General features: G+C 35.1%; 1 protein-coding gene across 1 annotated transcript in view; it reads right to left on the bottom strand.

Moving 5' to 3' along the window:
• LOC145303666 (uncharacterized) overlaps window positions 1-20,464 on the bottom strand; it is a 47,103-nt gene extending 26,639 nt beyond the window's left edge. Inside the window, exon 1 of the mRNA XM_080145268.1 lies at window positions 20,135-20,464. The gene's annotated coding sequence lies outside the window, so the exon portion shown is untranslated. The remainder of the gene's footprint in view (window positions 1-20,134) is intronic.
• Between the last annotated feature and the right edge of the window lie 561 nt (window positions 20,465-21,025).

The raw sequence follows: 21,025 nt of genomic DNA, 5'->3' as shown, positions 1-21,025 counted from the left end.
CAGTACTCCATTTTAGAACGTATTTGGCTCTTATACAGGTAGAAAATTGCATCGAGAGTGAGATACCTTCTGGTGCGGTAGAATGATTCAACCATTTTTCCAGCAACCTTGGCAACAGATTTGATAAAAGTCTTCCATTTCAGGTCAGGAGTGAAAGTTAATCCCAGAAGTTTGTTGAAGCAGGATGCTTCCTTGAGACGAGAACTATTCATTTCATTTGGGGTCAAGTGGGGATAAGAGCGCTGGTGGTGAAAAGATAGAAGTTTAGTTTAGGATGCATCAAAATTATCCAGCAATCTTTTACCTCATTGCACCACATGCTGAGAGTCTAAGAAAGATATTGGTTATTGTTGGCCTTTGAAATGTTGCCATAGATGGTAGTGTCATTTGTGCATATGTTGACAAATGATCTTAGAATGTGATTTGGGAGATCATTGAAGAGAGTTTGGCCCAGGATGGGTCCTTGCGGCATGCCAGCATTGATACTTTGAGCTTTGAGATTCTGCCCATTGACTTCTTGTATAAACCTCTCAGAGAGAAAGGATTCAATCATTGAGAGGACATTTCCAGATATTCCGTAGCTGGAAATCTTATTAAGCACACCTTTATGCCAAATCCTATCAAATGCCTTTGATATGTCAAGAGCTATTGCTCTAGAGAGGAAAACCACTGATAGATTCACTGATCCTATGTGAAGTTTTTAAAGATTTTGCAGGATGGAAATCGTATTGTTTGTTACTGAGTAGGCTGTTTTTGCTTAGGTGGTTGACAGATTCGAGTAAATTACTCATGAAAAACGGAAGACTAATTGGTTTGTACTGAGATGCAGAAGACCAATCTCCAGTATTTTTAAAATATTGGCCAGACTGACAAGGTTTTCCATGGCGTTGAGAAGCATTTCTCATTTAGGCAGTGTTTCAATAGCTTTGCAAGAATGGGAGTTAGTTGGCAACATCATGCTCAGATTTATTTTGGTCTTTCAGGAAATTCAGGCAGTAGGTGGCCATGATAGCACAGTGTTGCTTATGGTGCAAAGTTCTTAGAAAAGGGTTTGACTTTGTCGGATGCTGACAATATCATCTCAGGCCATTGATAATGGTTGGGATAGAAGACATGCACTATTCAAGACCTTGTGTTATTCGCCAAAACTCATGTTCTTTTGCTTTGGATTATGATGGACTAAGCATTTGACTCTCTTGCGTTAGCTATAACCCTTATGTAGTTGTTGCTGGTTGTCCTAAAGTCAACTTTAGTTTTAAAACATATATTTCGTTGAAAGCAATTGAAATAGTGGTTTCTGTGTGCAACAGCACATTTAGGAGTATACCACGACTGGCTGTTCACTTTCTGTTGGAATTCCTTGGAGGGTGTGTCATAGGTTATAATTAGGGCTAGGACAACAGCATATTCTTTTCATTGTTTTGACTCTTGAGTGTGTATCCGCTGATATCTTATATGCTTTCATATAGAGTCATGTGGTTCTCGGTTGATTAACTGTGTCTAACTGTGTCGGATATATACTTGAGAGTCAAAACAATGAAAAGAAAATGCTATTGTCATAGCTCTAGTCATAAGTGATGAGCAGACAGAGTAAGATTAATTTTCTCAGCGATGCTCTCAAAGACAGCAACTCTATGGTTGTGGGGATGGTAAAAGGCAAATCTAAATGCTGTGCTGTGAGTAAGTTTTACTCAGAAGCACATGTAGAGGAGTTCAAGGCCATTTTTGGAGATATCCCTGCCACAGGGAAAGCTATCGCCAATGTATGCACATATTTCATATCCATAGCGATCTTGAGGGTCGAGTTTGAATGTAAAGTTCGAATAACCTTTGATGGAGAAATCGTCTAAGGAAACAGTTGCGCTAATGCTAGTTTTGCACAAGAATAACAGGTCAGGTTTGGTCTCCTGTAATTAGATTTCAACCTCTGGAAGGTTGGAATGTAGACCCCTGATGTTAGAGAGGGAAACCTTGTAGTGGGGATCTATGTTAGAAGTTGATGTTCTGGGTTTTCTCTTGTTTTAGTTTGCTGCAATTATGCATAATAAGGTTTGGGAGTTTGTGGAAGTGGTCAGCAGGGTTGTTTAGAGTAGGGCAGAGGGGAAGAGAGAGAGAAAGAGAAAGAGAGAGAGAGAGAGAGAGAGAGAGAGAGAGAGAGAGAACGTGAATAGGGAAAAGAGATTAAGCAAAGAAGAGAGACTTTTGAAAATCAATGAAAATGAAAAGCCATTGCAGTTCTCAATAATATGGCATCAAGAGGCCCATAACATAAGCGAATATATTCATCGAATGGCAATTCAGCATTTGCTGAAAGGACGGCCTCCTTGGGAGTTAATCCAAGGTCCAGGTCGCTTATTATCAGGCGGATAATATCAGTCCAGGAAAAATTTACAAATTGACCTCTCATACTTATAGTTAATTGTAAGCATATCCTTTTATATCACAATAAGATGAATTCCTCTTTATAATTATTTTATGCATGCTCTTAACTTTTTTCAATGTAACCAAGCCACCTCAATATATAAGCTTTGATACATAAAAGATACATAAATCATAAAACTACCTGATATTAATGATGATACATTAATATCAGATAAAAAATAAATTAATTAATAAATAAATACATTTTAATAAGTGTCTTTTAGACTCCAGTATTACTTCCCGCAATATATTAACTATCTATCCATTAGTAAAACTTTTTATAAATTAGTATTTATTTCTTTCCCACCAAAGCAAAATGTGACACGAGGTCGTTTTTAAAGTAGGGTTAAACCAGCTCCCCGAAAAAAAGGGGGAAAGGGCACTGGTTGGGTCCCAAAATAGTAATTGTCCCAATATAGAGGGTTTCCCCTCCATTAACTGGGAAAAATTACCTTAAGTGGAGCATCTGCAGAACAGATACTACACTTTAATCCCGGCCCGAAGGGCAAGATTTTTAGATATATTTAAAAAATAAAAATGTAATTTTAACATATTTTATCATCAGATCAGATCAGATCTTTTATGATGTCATGAAGTAATAAAATGGCATTTGGAAAGAGAATGCAGAGGAGAAGGAGGAAGTGAAAAAAGAGGAAAAAACTAGAGGGAGAAAAAGAAGATAAAGCGAAGAGATGGAGAGAGAGAAGACAGACAAAAAGAGAGAGGGAGAAAAGGGCGGGGCAACAGAGTGAGAGAGAAAGATAGAGAAACATGAAAGATTATTATCAAGAAGGAAACATATAATTAAGTTGCTGGGGGGATAGGGGGTAGAAAGAGAAATGAATATGAGAGAGAATGTGTGAGAGAGAGAGTGAGAGAGAGAGTGAGAGAGAAAGAGAGAAATATAAGGAATGCATAAAAATGAATGATTACAAGCATAAAAATATATATAACTAGGAGGGCTACCCAGTATTGTCCGGACCATTAAAAAAAACAAAATAGATGTTAAATAATGTGTACAACATTTGTGCATCTATAGGGTGAAACGAGAAAAGTGTCGTCCTAGAAAAGACGATATGATTCCATTTCCGTTTGATGAAAACCGGTTTGAGGAGGGGAGTGCAAACCATCTACTAGTTGGCCAGTTGTATACAAATCCCAAGAGTGATAGAAGCCTTCTATCATGTCTGAAAGTGACACAATGTTCAACAAGCAAGATCGGAGATGTGTCAGTGTACAACTCATGCTCTCTATCGATCCAAATTATGAGAACAGGATCATTGCCAGTAACTTAAAATGCAAATCCAGACGGTTGAATGCTTGAGGAATGCATTGGATGATCCACGGTTATGGTCTTTGGTGTGGTTTCAAGTGAGGGCCACATCATTCCACCTCACATTTTTGAAGTCGGCTTGAAAGTCAGCACTAAAGTGTACCTTGATGTGCTGAAGAGTGTGATGATCCCCTGGTGCAATCAGGTGGCCGCTAGCAGACCCAGGGTGTGGCAGCAGGACTTGGCGCCAGCCCACAGGTCAAAAGTCCTACTCCTCCTCCCTGACCTGAATCCACTGGACTACTTTGTTTGGTCCTACGTCGAGAACATCACCAACATGACCTCCCACAACACTAAAGTCACCCTGATCACTACCATCCGCCAAGCTCCTGCTGGCGCTTGTGGAAAAGGCATGCTCCCAATCCAAATCCGTATCAAAGCAGTGATTGAGGCTGAATAGATGTCAGCTCTACTATATAATCAAGTTACATGAATTGATTTTTTTTCAATAAAAGTTTTAAAATAAAGCTGCAGTGTTGTTTTGTTTGGGGCGACAAATTTATTGCTGCACCCTGTAAAGCACTACTAAAACCAATCCACCTTCCCTCTAGAACAGAAATTTCTTTTTTTTTTCATATATAATCCTGCTTTTCAGTTACTATCTGCTCCATGTAAGATATTGAACACTATGGATAAAACACACTTGCCCAAGCAATGATCCAGAGCCCCACTAAAACCAAGTGACTTAACTATTGGATTACTATCTGCTCTGTCTAGAATATTGAGCTCTTATAAAATTAAGGAGTTCTCCAGAGCACTACAAAGATCAACTTCCTCTCACCCTTTCAGAAGAGAAAACTAATGTCTAATTTTCAATTTGAAAACATGTTTACTATATGATAACATTAAAAATCGTGTTTACCTCTTCCGCTTCATACAATAAATAATTTCAGCATGGTCCGTAAACTGCAGAAGTTGATAATGATGAATGTTTTCTAACTATGAATTTTAATTACTGAATTCTTTTAAAGTTCTAAAAACACTATATATATATGATTGGCTAACTAGAAATCCTCAACATATATAAAAACAAGAAGAAACCACAGAATTTGCGCATAAGCCTGACGAATCCTATAGTGGATGAAACGCAGAATATTCAGTGTAGCTTAATCGCCATATATATTTTATAAATTACTAACTAGCTCTACCTACGTATTGAGCACTTTTGAAGTAAATACTTAAAGTTTACGCATAAATCTATACTTTCGTATATTAGGTTTATGTGAGTAAATGAAGTAGTTATATATATATATATATATATATATATATATATATAAAACTCAAATGACCTTGTAACGAGTAATGTAACTCACTTTCCGGTTTACGACATCCGGTTGCACATGCGCGCATAAACATTAACCCATAACAACGTAAATAAATAAACACAAATCGCTTCTTTTGCAGATTTTGACCTGCGCACTGAAATATTAACGTTATTATTTCGAAATTATTATTTAACATGGGAAGAGTGGGGGGGGTGCAACTATTTTTTTATTACAACTATACTGTCGCTATTTTCTTACAACTAAACAACTTTAACCCGTTGACAAAATAAGAACAATTGTAGTAAAGCCAAGACTACTACTATAACTCTCTATCTATCCCTTTTCCTTCGTTCCTTCTTTTTTTATTTTTTGTTTACGTTTATAGATACAAAATAGTTGTGTGAGAACGGTGAATTTGTTGACACATTTACTAATCTGTTTCAATATTAGTTTTATTTTATTTTATTTATTTAGTTTTTATGTTTTTGCTTCAGGTTTTATTAATTATTTTTTTTTAGATTTTAAGTTTCTATAACTTGGTTGAAGGATTCCAATATGGGTTTTTCATTCTTATATTTCTCATCGGTAGATTCATGTGCGTTTTTGCTGCTAAATGACTTTCGTCTGCGTTTGATTCGTACGAAAATCATGTTTAATTTTCGATTTTTGAGCGATTATTCGGAAAAAAGGTAACTTTACACGAATAGGGAGGATTTTTTTTTTCATGTTTGAGTGATCCGTCCATGATTTTTCATTTTAATATACTTTCATAGAAATGTTTTTGTTATGTCAAAAAAAAAAAAAACCCTATTTTCTTTACGTCACAAGTGTCACGCTCATACATGAATTCCATAGCTAATATAACATACTGACCAAACAAATCACGCGTAGTTTAGCATATATATATATATATATATATATATATATATATATATATATATATATATATGCAGGAGGTCCAAAAATTAATTATCGATAAGTATAGCATTGAACAACGTAAGTTGTGAAATGGTTTTACCAAAATCAGGGGTCAATTGTTTTGAATCAAGGAGCTTATCAACGGCATTTTCATGTAAGAGATAGGCTAAGACACAACACAATTCAAATCTTAAAGAAATGTTTACAAACCCCAAACCCTGCAGGAATTGAAGAAAAACATCAGGAACGAAATAAGGGAGTTAAATCGTAATTCATCTGTCATGAATAATGGTTTGAAAAGAGCACAGATATGCGAAGCTGAAAATGTGCCACATTTAAAAGAGATTATTTTTCATGAATAAAAATTGTTTCAATTTCTTTTTTTCTTTTTTTAATTTCCGAATGTCTTAGTCAGATTGTGTTAAAATTACAGGAAAATATCATCCAAAATAAAGAATCTATTTAAGTTCAAAACCCTTCAGTTGTAGTCTTTTTCACACACACACACACACACACACACACACACACACACACACACACACACACACACACACACACACACATATATATATACTAGCTGTACCCTGCTACGCGTTGCAGTGGCTCAATTTGGTGTAATGGAAAAATTTAAAAAAAGAGAAAATGCATGTTTCTTATATTAGTACAGCAATCCACTGCAAAAAGTGAAAAAGAAGGCGAAAATGAAAAAAAATGGTACTCTTGCAGAATTTGATCTGGATCCTCGGGAGTTTCTGTCAATCATTCATGGTTTGGACTTGACCAACAATCAGTGGATGAAGCCGAACGTAGCAAAAATGTTGAAACGCTAAATGCTTTTTTTTTTTTTTTTTGTTTCACAAAAATGTGAGTTAGTAATTAATATTTGGTTGATGGTGGGGGGAGGGGAGGGGTTACTATACACAGATTCTAAAAAGTTGTCCAAAAACAAATAAATGAAAGCAAAGGTAAGGTAAGTTACGTTTCTACCTAATTGGATCATTGTTTAGTGTTTTTAGGTAATGTAAAATGTTTAATTGGCTCAAAAAACAGAAATGGTCGCGGACTCTGTTGAATACGTTAAGTTTGGGAAAGTAAGTTGAAAACTAAAAACTATACAAAACAGTGTCTGAAACTCACCGAATATATGTTACCATGCCATAGGCTGGCATAATCGGTGGGTTTCTGACAGTATTTTGTATAGTTTTTTTAGTTTTAACTCACTTTCTCTAACTTAAAGTAATCAACAGTGTCCACCGCCATTTGTAGCTTTGAAATACCCCGATAAACACTGTTTTTCGAGCCGACTAAACGTTACATTAAATGAAAAGGGTTTGTATTACTAAATACAGATACAAAGAAGTTGTCAAAAATAAATATATAACAAATAAATGTTATCAAAGGCAAGAAAAGTAAGTGTTCTACCTAACTGGATAAGATTTTAGTGTTTTTATGTTATGTATAATCGGTTCAAAAACATTCAATGTTTATCGGTATATCTGGAAAATACAAATGGCGGCAGACTGTATCGAACACGTTAAGTTTGGGGAAATTTTGGGAAAATGAGTTTAAACTAAAAAACTATACAAAATACTGTTAGGAACTCACTCAATATATGTTACCATGACGTAGGCTGGCATATAATCGGTGGTTTTAAACTTTTGCTCGATACAGGTGACGACTTTTAAAAGTCCCTTTTAGTGATTACCTGGTTTGAGGATATTTGTACAACTAAACGGCAAATCTGCTCCAAAAAATCTGGTATTATTTTACTTTAAGGCCCGTTTCACGTTCATATATAACGAAATATTTTATTGTAGATTTCGGTGTGCTAATAACGAATCTGCAAAGCGTTTCCGTAGCAAAAAGAAAGTTTTCATGATATTCATGAAATTACTTTTTCGAAAAGTGGGTGATCACTTTTCAATCTAAATTTAACTTAGAATGAGCACCCACTTTCTGGCCACCTGAGAGAGGGGCATTTTTCTGTGTTTCTTGGCTAAAAAGTTTTTTGTTTGATTTCTTTTGCATGGTAATAACCCCTGAACTCTGGGACTATTTTCCATTTCACAGCCGTAGCCTTCGTTTACGCTATGCATGAGCATAAACGAAAGCTGTTTAGCCAATAAACATCGGAAAAAATCCCCCCTCTCTCAGGTGGCTAGAAAGTGGGTGCTCATTTTAAGTTAAATTTACATGGAAAAGTGATCGACACTTTTTCGAAAAAGTAATTCCTTCATTATCATAAAAACTATTTTTTTGCGACGGAAACGGTTTGCAGATTCGTTTTTAGCACACCAAAATCTACAAAAAAAATTTTGTTATTTACAAACGTGAGACGCATAACTCTTAATGGAAAATTATATCAAAAATCCGGGGGAAAACAGTTTTCAATAAAAACAGCAAATGAATTCGATAGAAAAAAAATGGATGCTATTTTTTTTTTCTTTTTTCTGTGTGTTTCTTGGCTAAAATTTTTTTGTTTGATTTCTTTTGCATGGTATTAACCCCTGAACTCTGGGACTATTTTCCATTTCACAGACGTAGCCTTTGTTTATGCTATGCGTGAGCATAAACGAAAACTGTTAAATATGCATTCGCGTACCAAACTGCCTTGTCAAAAAACCTTTAAGCCAATAAACACGAAAATAAATGCCCCTTCCTCAGGTGGCCAGAAAGTGGGTGCACATTTTAAGTTAAATTTACATGGAAAAGTGATCACCCACTTTTCGAAAAAAAAATTTCTTCAGATCATGAAAACTATTTTGGTACTCCTTGGGCGTTGAGTTCCATGGCGACCCGCAGAATTATTTAATGGTCGTTCTCTTAGTACCCCCCCTAGTCAAGGCTAACGCATGCGCACGTAACATTTTTTATTTATTTACTTACGTGGTGGAGTTTCTATACTGATAGGTTTTTTGAAATTTTTTCACTGGATTATTATTGATTGAACACTAACCAGATTATGAAAAAAAATTGAAAAAAAAAAAATCATTTCAACATTTGAAAGGGGTACTCACTTTTTAGTTACCACGTTCTGGTAAATCGGTCACTCATTTTTTTTTTTTTTTTTCTAAATACGGAAGTGTCTTTGGGAGATATAAAATGGTCGCATGTTGACGAAGCAAACTTAATCCCGTACAGGCGTACGGGATTAAAAATTATTGGTAAATTTTTAGATTAGGTCCACCTCCTCAATTTTCTTTTAAATGACGACTTGAAATGGTTTTCGACTATGCAGAATATGAAAATCGCATTGAAATTTTTCAGAAATAAGTAGTTATCAAGATATAAAAAGTTGTATTATGCATTGTAATCTTTGGCGGCCATCTTTTTTACGTGCGTGTATTTGTTTATGGAACGTGTGCACGTAAAAAGATGGCCGCTGAAGAATACAATGCATAATACAACTATTTATTTCCGCAAAATTTCAATGTGATTTGCGTGTTCAGCATACTCGGAAACCTATAAATGTCATCATTGAAAGGAAAATTGTGGAGGTGGACCTAATCTAAAAAAATACCAAATTATTAAACATTTCTCCAGCATGTTAGTGAAATTTATAATACTTTTAAAAAAATTTTTTAAAAACCCAAAAGTTTTGAAAAAAACCCAAAAAAACTCACCTTTCATAAAACAATTTAAAAAAAAAACACCCACAAACTGATTTTTAACTAAATAAGTAAAAAAAAAACATTTTAAAAACTCGAAACTTTATTTTCATAAAAACAATAAAAAAAAAGTCATGTTCAATCTGTTTTTTTTTTCTTTGAGGAACAAATATATTTCTGACTTACAAATGTGGTAGAGGCTCATATTATTTTTACTTTCTATGGTTTTGATATACCGCGTTTTTATTGCTTACAAAATGGGTGACTGATTTATCAGAACGTTGTAACTAAAAAGTGAGCACCACTTTCAAATGTCGAAATAATGATTTCTTTTTAATTTTTTTTTTTTAATAATCTGTTTAATTAGTGTCCAATCAATAATAATCCAGTGGAAAAAAATTCCAAAAACCTATAAGTATAGAAATTAAGCATGTTAACTCTTTTCATAAATAATTTAAAAAAAAAAGTAACTGAACCATTTATTGATAATTTGTCACGTGTACAAACATTTATTTATTTACGTAGACTTAACTCTTTTAATGAATAAGAAAAGTTTTACTCTTTAAGAATAATAAAAGGAAAAAGTTACTGAACATTTATAAAAGGAAAAAATAATTTCTCACGTACTTACTTATTTTCATGAAGGTCAGAGGAATAGTTGGCCGAAAAGTCGTGAAACAACAACTAATAAAGATGAGAATAATAGTCCGCAATAAATAAAAATGGTGCTAATGCAGAGAGCGATCCGCGCTATTTTTTAAATCATATTTCCACGTTTAATCAAAGTTTTACGATATGTTTTTTTTTTTAGTTCAATTGTAAGGTTAAAGTACAGAATAGGTACAAAACATCCTCCCCTCCCCATGTTAAGAATGACTTTTTAAATAATAACATTATTTCAGCACGGATCACTCTCTACATGAGTATCATAAAAATTAATACAAATAATACTTATCTCAATAAGTGAAAGGCTAATTTTTACCGGAAATAAAATGGCGATAATCTCGCAGTTACGAAAAATATTTTTTATTTAATTTAATATTTTTATAATTCGCAATGTTAAATTATTTTAATAACATGCAAACATTCCTTGACTTTAAAAATAGAATTTCTGAAAATTTAAATTAAATTGGTAACGTAGAAATATGGTTTTATTCACTTTTAACGAACCAAAATTACATTTTTATATATATATAGATTGTTACGACGTATCCCAGCCCTACTGGGGACGGTAGAGATGGGTGACGTAACGAAATATACAAAAAAATAAAGTTTCCCAGGTTCCTTGATAATGCGTTGTTATGGGAATGGAATAACCGTTCCGAAGACAACAATGAAATGAAATATACTGGAAACGAAATCACATGAGAAATAACGAGGACAAGTATCGTCGAAAAATTAACAAACTTTTATTTATATAAAGTAAAATAAAACTCAATTTAAGAAAAGAAAATTAAATATGTCTAACTAAATGAAATGATTTAATGATTCAAATTCTACCGAGAGAAAAATATATCAACAGTCAATGTTCACATAGAAGACAAGAAATCGTCTGCTCAATTAGATACAGGTTCTAGGGTAAGAGAGAGAGAGAGAGAGAGAGAGAGAGAGAGAGAGAGAGAGAGAGAGAGAGAGGTTGGAGAAATGAAAGTTTTGGTTGAAAAACTCACTTAATGTCCTTTGAAATGTGACCTTTCTTTCGTCTCTTTTTTTATATATATTTCTTTCCTGTAAATTGTTTACATTTGATTACGCGCACGCAGGTTAGTTTTCAGATTTCTGTCTGTTTCTGATTGTTTACGATTCATTACGCACGTGTGTGTTAATTGCTCCAAGTATTTGTTTCTGAAGCTCATCGAAGCCCTTGATTTATAGTAAATATTTCGCTGCTCCTTTGATCCTTCCTTCGCTCGGTTCATTCTTTTCTTCAGTCAATATTCTAACTTGGACCGCTGATCAAAACAGATTTTGCCGTCGCCGCCAACATCGGCTTGTGTCGTTGATATTTACCTCCGCCGCGCCGCTATCACGCTGCCGTCGCCTTTCGCTAGTTTCGCCACCCCGACTTTCGCTGACTTACGTCTTGTCGCTTTGAAGCACGAAGCTCCACTGACTGTTGACAACTTTTTTCAGTCCTCTCTCTCTATACGATCTATTTCTCTCTTTCTCTATACAGTTTATCTCTCTATATATACGATTTAGTTCTCTCTATCTTTTCTCTCTCCTCTCTTTCTCGTCCATGAGCTTTCTTTTCTCTTTCCTCTTCCACCCTTCGTTCACAGTATCTGTCCCTTCTTTCTCCTCCTGCTCGCAGACCTCCCCCTCTCCTTTTTTCTGTTTTGTTTGCAAAATGTGTACGAGCAGGCGAGAATGCATCTTTTGGCGCAAAGAATACACAGTAAATAAAATATAGGGAAAATATATCTCCTCTCGGCTAAAAATCAATAAAATAATAAATTATACATTTTAATAAATGTATCACAATATATATATATATATATATATATATATATATATATATATATATATATATATATATACATATATATATATATATATATATATATATATGGGACGCCATTATCTGAATTCGAAACTAAAATGTTAAAATCGCAAGTCTTTCATTCTAACAACTGAGCTAATCACTACAAATGTTAGGAAACGCTTGAAATGCATTAATTTATTTCATTGTTTCTCAGAGAAAGAAACGTACGCATGCTCAGAAGAAACGTACTATTAAAATATGATAAAATTTAATTCTCACTCCACCCCAGAAATTATTTGCTATTTCTACCCCAAAGAAGTAATCAATTTTAGATATTACTCATTCGAAGCAATGCCGATCCAAAAATACCAATACAGGGGAGTTTTCAATTTTAGCGGGACACACACACACACACACACACACACACACACACACACACACACACACACACACACACTCTCTCTCTCTCTCTCTCTCTCTCTCTCTCTCTCTCTCTCTCTCGCTCTCGCTCTCTCTCCTTTATATAAAAGATTATTTTAAAAATCGATGATGCCATAAAAGATGCACGGTAGATTTTGATGACCTTAGGGGTCTCGGGTCGTCTAGTATCTATTAAATTGAGATGATGTGGTTCATTAGACTAATGGATTCCATTATGGATTATGAGATCGGTGATGTTAAGTAAAAATCCTAATGAATCTAGTAATGTAATTTACGCATTAATAATTTTGAGAAAGATATAAACACTCCTATTCGCTAAAATGCATACTTGTGTTCAATTAATTGTATATAATTAATAAGTTACTATGATTCATCATAAAAATACATATTTTTAAGCTTATAATCTATCGTATGGTTTTAAACTTATGATCCATCGTATGGTTTTAAACTTATGAGTTATCAGATGGTTTTAAACTTATGAGTTATCAGATGGCTGGAACGTATGATTCACTAGCGGGGGGTACCCGGCGTGGCACGGGTGTTTGTAGATGTGTGTGTGCTGGGGGGGGGGGGAGTTGATCAGTTTTAGTAGGAAAGTAGGCTTGAACCCTGAACCTTTGACGTGGAGATGGAAACGAAATGGAAAAAACCCTGGGAGATAGCCATCTCAACCACGAGAGAAGAAGAATGAAAAACCTCTTAATTTAACGTTTATAAAATGAAATTAACAGGTGTGAGAACCTTAAGTCACGTGATGTTTGACCTTGAAACATGACGCGGCTACGAGCCAGTTTTCACTTGTTTTATACTGAAAAGCGAAAGATACACGGGACGCTCTAAAAATCTGGAAAAAATAGCGCGTGAAAGTCGGGAAAATTAAATAGACAGTCGACCCCCGTTCGTACCTCATATATATTATCATTTATACGTGATATAAAAAAGTTTTAAGAAGGAATGAGCCGACCGAAATGTCCAGCGAAAAAAAAAAGCGAACACACATACATATGCACATTTTCGCTTTTATATATATAGACTAGCGGGGTTACCCGGCGTTTCCCGGGTGTTTGGAGGTGTGTGTTTGGAGGTTAAATAAAAAAGAAACCGGGGGGGTTAAAGTTGGTAGGATCGAACCCGAAGCCCTGAGGCGAAGTTTGAAAATAAAATCGGCCAGCCAGAATGAGTTACTGAAAGATGTTTGAATTTATTTAAGTAAGGACCAAATTGATAGGTGCGCACACGGAAGTCGTCGAGCGTTACGACGACGACGACGTAAGCAATAGCTATTCAGCAAATGAGGTCAATGATCAGGTTTGTTTGTTATAAGCGAAGTAAAAAACGAACGTTAAAACTTAAGCGGGGGGGATAATCAAAACATTAAAAAAAACACAAAAAACTAACGTAAGGCAAACGAACGATGTTAAATGTAAAAATCGAAAAAACAAAAAAAGAAAACAGAAAAACGAACACGTGAAAAATGGCTTAAATAAGCCCGTTTCGATATTAAAATTAAAAAAAATCGATGTGTGGTCGGGGGTGGATAAGCGAAGTAAAAAAAAACAAAAAAAAACAGAAAAACGAACGTTACGTGAAAAATGGCTTAAATAACACTGGTTCAATATTTAAATTTAAAAAAATCGAAAAAAAACGACATCTCACACCACGATTCGAACCCAAAACGATTAGATAACGAACAAATGCGCTAACCAACTAACCTAACGCGACATACATGAAATTTAATCAGTTTTTCAACTATTTAAAGCAAATCAGGTCATGACGTCATCTGATGCATGCGTAGAATCGGTCGTCGTCACGAGAGGACCGTTTTTGTTGACCCCCCCCACCGTCGAAAATTGTCGATTTTGGGGTGAAAAAATGAACGTTTTTTGCCAATTTTTCGATATTTTTCGAGCGAAGGATGGAGCTTCAATATGATACCGAGTTTGTGAATTTTTGTTCTGTCTGTCGAACGTTTTTAGCAGATACACAAACATACACACATACACACATACATACATGTATACATACATTTTCGCTTTATATATAAAAATATTTAAAAATACAGCTGTATTTTTTACTTCAGATTCATTCATAAGTTTGAGAAAATATGCATTTTTTTTTCAAACTTATGGTTTAAAAATGTAGCAATGTATTTTTTAAATTGTAATCTATAATATCAATCTCACCTGTATGTTTAAATGTATGTATGTATGTATGTATGTCTAAAACTTTCGCCAGATCCGTCGGATTTTCACGAGATCAATATCGTTTTGATGATCGATCCATCGGACGACAAATATCGAAAAATTGTCCAAAAAAATTAATTCCTTATCCCTAAACTTGCCAATTTTATACAGGGAGGGGTCGCCTTTTTCGCCGATATTTTCGAAATCATCTCCCCTTTTCGATTGTCTAGCCTTAATTTAAACCTATGTCACTTCCGGTTTGGTGGCGGATGCAACAGCAAACACGTCACGTTTTTTTTTTTTTCAAGTTCATTTCCCATTTCTTCCTGCTTGCCTACTACCATTTTTTTTTTTTTTTTTTGCTCAACACATACCTCCAAACACCCGGGCAACGCCAGGCACCCAGGCTAGTTAATCATAAGTTAAAAATTTATGATTTAACATATGCTTTCGTTGTTTAATATGGCGATCATGTCCAAGATTTTCACGATTTCATATTTGTTTCATTTCATTTTCGAAAGCTTTTGGGATAAAAATTTTGCCTTTAGATTTAATAAATAAGGATATTCGTATAATTGCAAATCATAATTTTTATTTATACATTTGTTTGATTATTGACAAAAACGTATTTTTTTAATAATCGGGATTATTTGTGGGATTTTTCTACATAATGACAACCAAACCAACCCCACTTTTGTCTAACTGAACCTAAAACTTAGGTTAGGAATAGTTTAGAGTTGTGTTAGGATTAAAAACAACCCTAATAGGTTGAGAAGAAAGTTTCTTGCGGAATTTTTAATTTAGATTTCAAATGATTATTTTCAAATAAGTTTTCCTTAAAATACCTTTAATTTATATCTCATTTTAAAGAGCGTTTAAATTACAATCGTTTTAAAACAATTATGTCTTCTTTTCAGAACGTTGAATACAAGATGGAAAAAGCAAATTCGCCCAATTTTTTTTTTTTTTTTTCAAACTAGGCAGAAAAGCTGCTGAAACAGCTCACGATATCAACGAAGCGTTTGGCACAGGAACCACTACTGAACGCACAGCACAATGGTGGTTTAAGAAATTTTGTGGCAGATTCTTGCAGATGATGAGTATAGTGGTAGGCCATCAGATGTTGACAACAATCAATTAAGAGCCTTATTGGAAGCCAATCCATGCACAACTGTTCGAGAACTTGCTTCTGAATTGGACGTAACGTATACGACGATTTCCAACTATTTGAGAGAGATTGGAATAAATCACAATTTGAACGACAGCCAAAAGAAACGCCGTTATGAAGCGCTATCTTTGCTTCTTTTATGCAATAAGAACGACCCGTTTCTCGATCAAGTTGCAATGAAAAGTGGATTCTTTATGACAACCAGCGATGCTCAGCTCAGTGGTTAGATGCCGACGAAGCTCCATAACACTTCCCGATGCTAGAGTTGTACCAAAAGAAGGTCATGCTGACTGTTTGGTGGTCTGCAACCAGTCTCATCCACTACAATTTTTTAATGCAGGCGAAACCATTATGGTGGGGAAATAGTGTCAACAAATGGATGAAATGCATCAGAAACTTCGACAACAACACTCAGCATTAGTCAACATAATAGGCCCAATTCTCCTCTCCGAGAATACCCGACCACACGTTGCTAAACCGACCCTGCAGAAGTTGAACAAATTGAGCTGAAAAAAACTCTGCCGCACCCGCCATACTTACCAGACCTCTCACCTACCGACTACCACTTTTTCAAGCATATCGACAACTTTCTGTATGAGAAATGCTTTAAAAAACCTCAGCAATATCAAAAACACCTTAAACGACTTCATCGCCATCAGAACGCAAGATTTTTACATCAATACACTTTTCTTATATAGATTGGCAAAAGTGTATTGATTCTGATGGTGTTTATTTCAATCAATAAATTTTTGTTTGAGCCGAGATATGTTCATCTGTATTTAAAAGTTAAAAACCGCAAGAACTTTCTCGTCAACTTTAGAATTTGTTCCGTATTATGCAGAAGTATCTTTTTTATATATATATACTTTAATTATTGGCCAAATATAATTGGCAGACCTGAAGGAACTTGACATCTAGATATTTATTTTATTTTCGTCATTCTTTTTTCAATTTTTTCATTCGATTATTATCGAATGGACTCTAATCTACCAGATTATCAAAAAAAAAAAAAAAATGAAAAAAAGTCTATATTTAAATATTTGTAGGGTTGCTCAGTTTCTAATTTTTTTTTTTTTTTTTTTTACATGGGGGTCACCACTTATCAAGGCCCGAAGGCCACTCAGGCATAAGGGTTATTGCGTGTACAGTAATCAATGAGATAGTATTGTAGTAATCATTAGTATTGGAGATTTGATAGAGTGTCTTACTTAAGGGGGCGGTTTGTCAGGAGTTTGTTTATGTTGGACTTGAAGACATCCAAGTTGTAGTCAGGTGGGAAACAGGCAAGCGGCAGAGAGTTCCACTGGCGTGCAGTTCTAAGAAAGAAGCTTTGCTCATGGAATCTACGTTTGGATTTAGGCACAGATAAAGAGTGGGGAAAATTATTGACAGTAGTTTCAGCCAGACGGGTGTTTCTCATGAAAGATTGGCGAGGTGGGACGAGGGATTGGAGCTCAGACGAGCACCTACCATGGAAATAATGATAAAACAAAGACAGGCTTGCAATGTCTCTTCTGTGGGAGAGAGGTTGCAGGGAAGAGAAAAGGGCATCCCCCCACTAAGCCACGAAGTCTATTTTGTACTCTGTTAAGGCAGGATAGGCTGTTTTTAGCAGCTCCTGCCCAGATGTGGCGGCAGTACTCCATCTTTGGACGTACTTGGCTTTTATGCAGATAGGGAATTGCATCAGTAGTGAGATATCTTCTGGAGTGGTAGAAGGATCCCATCATTTTCCCAGCGTCCCTGGCAACAGATTTGATGTACGTGTTCCATTTCAGACCAGGAGTAAAGGTCAAGCCCAGAAGCTTCTCAAAACATGGAGCCTCCCCAAGACGAGAGCCATCCATTTCAATTGATGCCAGATGGGGATCAGAGCGTTGATGATGTAAAGATAGAAGCTTGGTTTTGGATGCATTAAAAGTAACCAGCCACCTCTTCCCTCATTGTGCCATTCTAATGCAACGTTCTAGTAAATTGATCATTTTTATTTAAAATTTTGCTTTCTTCGATTATTTTATATACATATTTATGGTTATCTTCCAGTTTCGTCAACCGCCATTTACAATCTAAGAGCAATGAATGTGCGCTAGAATATGAACTATGACTTACCTTTAAAAAGAGAAAATGGTTAATTTTTATTTACTTTGCACTTTAACAATCACCTTTAAAATGACAACTTCGTAGGTATGCTGAAAACAAATATCGCATTTAAATTTGCCGTAAACAAGTAGTTTTCTAGATATTAAGCAATATGATTCCTTATGCTATCACTAGTGGCCATTTTTTACAATGTAATTCCTTATGTTATCATTGGTGGCCATTTTTGTGTGCGCATATTTTTGGCGCGTATGCGCGGTATGCGTTATAAGATGATTGTTAAGGTGAAAAATAAGGAAAAATTTACCATAAAAATTGAATGCGTGCGTGGAAACAAACATGGCGGCCAGTAAAGACAATACGGAATCCTGTCCTGAATATTTCTTAAAAATCAACTTTTTAAAGGTAAGTCTTTCGTTGGTACTCTAGCGCCCATTCATTGTCCTTAGATTGTAAATGACGGGTGACGGAAACTTGAAGAATGCGTAGTATTAAAAAAAAAAAAAAATTAAAAACAAAAAAAAGTCGTCCGGGCAAATCTTTTGTAAATATCAGGTGACGAAACTTGAAGATAACCATAAATATGTATTTAAAATAATTGGAGAAAGCGAAATTAAAAAAAGACCGAACTGTTTAAAAAAAAAAAGAAAAAAAAAACAGATAAATTCGCGAAATTTGGCCTAAAAAAGTCGAGTGGTTCTAAAATGGGTGATCGATTTACTAGAACATTGAATTAGAAACTGAGCACCCCCTACAAATATTTAAATATTGTCTTTTTTTTTTTTTAATAATCTGGTAGAGTATTGCCCATTCGATTATAATCCGATGAAAAAATTGAAAAAAGGCGAAAATAAAATAAATATAGAGCCCAAGTTCCTTCAGGCCCGCAGTATATACCTATCTAACAAAATAACAATTATGACACTTGTGTAGATTTATAACCGGACATATCTAAGTGTCCATTCGGCTTTGCCTGGAACATGACGTCAACGGCCGGATTATGCCGAGCGTCGCCGATGATTAAATCTTAACAACCGTACGAAACAGAAAAATCTATAATATAAATCTCACCTTGTCTGTTTAAATATATGTATGTATGTTTGCCTAAAACTTTCGACAAAGGCAACGGATTTTCACGGGATCGGTATCATTTTGAAGCTCGACCCTTCGGACGACAATTATCGATAAATTGGCCAAAATCATTGATTCCTTCACCCTCAACTGGACACTTTTTTTACAGGGAGGGTCGCTATTTTCGAAAGTCATCCCCTCTTTTTGGTTGTCTAGCCTTAATTTAAATCTGCGTCACTTCCGGTTTGGCGATGGACGCAACAACAAACACGTCACGTACTGTTTTTTTTTTTTTTTTTCACGTTCTTTTCCTCCTTCGCGTACGAGTTCGAGCCTGCCTATTACCACTTTTTTTCTCTCAACAAACACCTCCAAACACCCAGCAACACCGAGCATTTAGGCTAGTAGTAAAATAAATGGAAATCGTAGAAAAAACAACAACAAAAAAAAAAAAAAAAGAAAAGAAAAAAAGCGAGCGGTTGACGTTATATTCCGAACAAAGCAGAACGAACGCTTAGATACGCCCGGTTTAAAATCTGCACAAGTATCACAATTATTAACAAATAATAAATGCAAACTATTTCTGGTGCTTGTTAAGATAGAGTCGACAGATGGGTTTATTTTTAAACAAAAACAACAGTACTTACTTGTCGTGTCGGAAATAGTAAAAAAAAAAATATTACGAAAATTCATTGAGTTTATTATTATTTATTATTTATAGTTTAAAGTAATTTTTACGGAAAATTAGGGGGAATGTCATTTCCCTTACATGTGAACACCGTGAAGATTGCGAATGCAAGGGACATATTTATCCCCCCCTTTCGCTGATGTTCTACTAGCAGTTGTTCTACTTGATGAATTTCCGTAATTTTGGCTTAAAACCACATATTTGAAAAATCGATCTTAACAGGCACTCTGTTTTTTATAAATAGGACTTTTTCTTAGAAAAGTATCATTACGAATGAACATTTTTATATAGCCTAACAAATGGTAATGGCGCAGCTAACACAGAACATTGTCGAAGAGACATCAAATATATATTTTTTAATACCGGTCAAAATTTCTATTTTTATATATGGCGACGCGACCGTAACGGAATGAATTTTTTTTTTTCTATTTAACACATTCTTTTGTTTTTACTTACGTATGTGAAGCGTAGAATAGTTGGAATATCTTCACTCTTTAACGATATCGATTACCAAAAAAAGAAAAAAATCCGCCGTGGTAAATTTGTTAATGTTATAGAAATGTGTTCTTCGGAGATCGAGCCAACAAGTCCAAAAATATCGTCGATGAATGGAAACGAAGTTCGTTAAAACACATGGACAAAAAAAGGTGATTGCTTTTCGAAAGTTAACTGTAAAGGAAAATAAATGCAATAATGAATAAGAAGTTAAAGAACACGGACAAATAAAAACAAAAAAAATGTCTGTTTTGTGTTGGCGTGTTTTGTATTCTGTTGCCAAGCGAATAGTGAATTGTCACCTTGGTCGCTTCGGGAGACGCAGGAAATAAGTCATTGCTTGACGTTGACAACGACATACATAACTCGGATTTAGCAATGGACGCCTTTCTTAAGAAACATTTTTATTCACTTGTGCTCCACTGCTGCAAGGTATGGCACAACGTCGAGGTGATGTGAGTGAAGCAATCCCCTCAAGAAGGCACTTTAACTGAGGTACACAAACTAGCTGTCTGCATTTACTGGTAGATATGGCATAATCACGTTGGCACACCGGTTCTCGTCAGATCACCGAAGTTAAGCAACGTTGAGCCTGATTAGTGCCAAATAGGTGACCAATTTGGGAATTTCAGACGCTGTATTTAGAAGGACGTCGACGCCTCCCTGCAAGAGCTGCAAAAATCTAACGGGGATATACATGATCTGGTGACCACTTGTGAATTTCATATTTCTATGAAACTTCCTCCTTTGGAGGAAGCCGTTTAAACCTACATAGAGTTAGTACTGAAGTTTCATGTTTTTTTGGGGTTTTTTTTTTTCATTGTTCATTTCTTGGTAGGGATGCCTTAACTA

The sequence above is a fragment of the Euprymna scolopes genome, chromosome 19, assembly GCF_053919585.1.
Source record: "Euprymna scolopes isolate OS-2025 chromosome 19, ASM5391958v1, whole genome shotgun sequence".
Lineage (NCBI taxonomy): Eukaryota > Metazoa > Mollusca > Cephalopoda > Sepiida > Sepiolidae > Euprymna > Euprymna scolopes.
The sequence above is the reverse complement of the archived record's forward strand: the minus strand, read 5'-3'. Positions and strand labels throughout refer to the sequence as shown.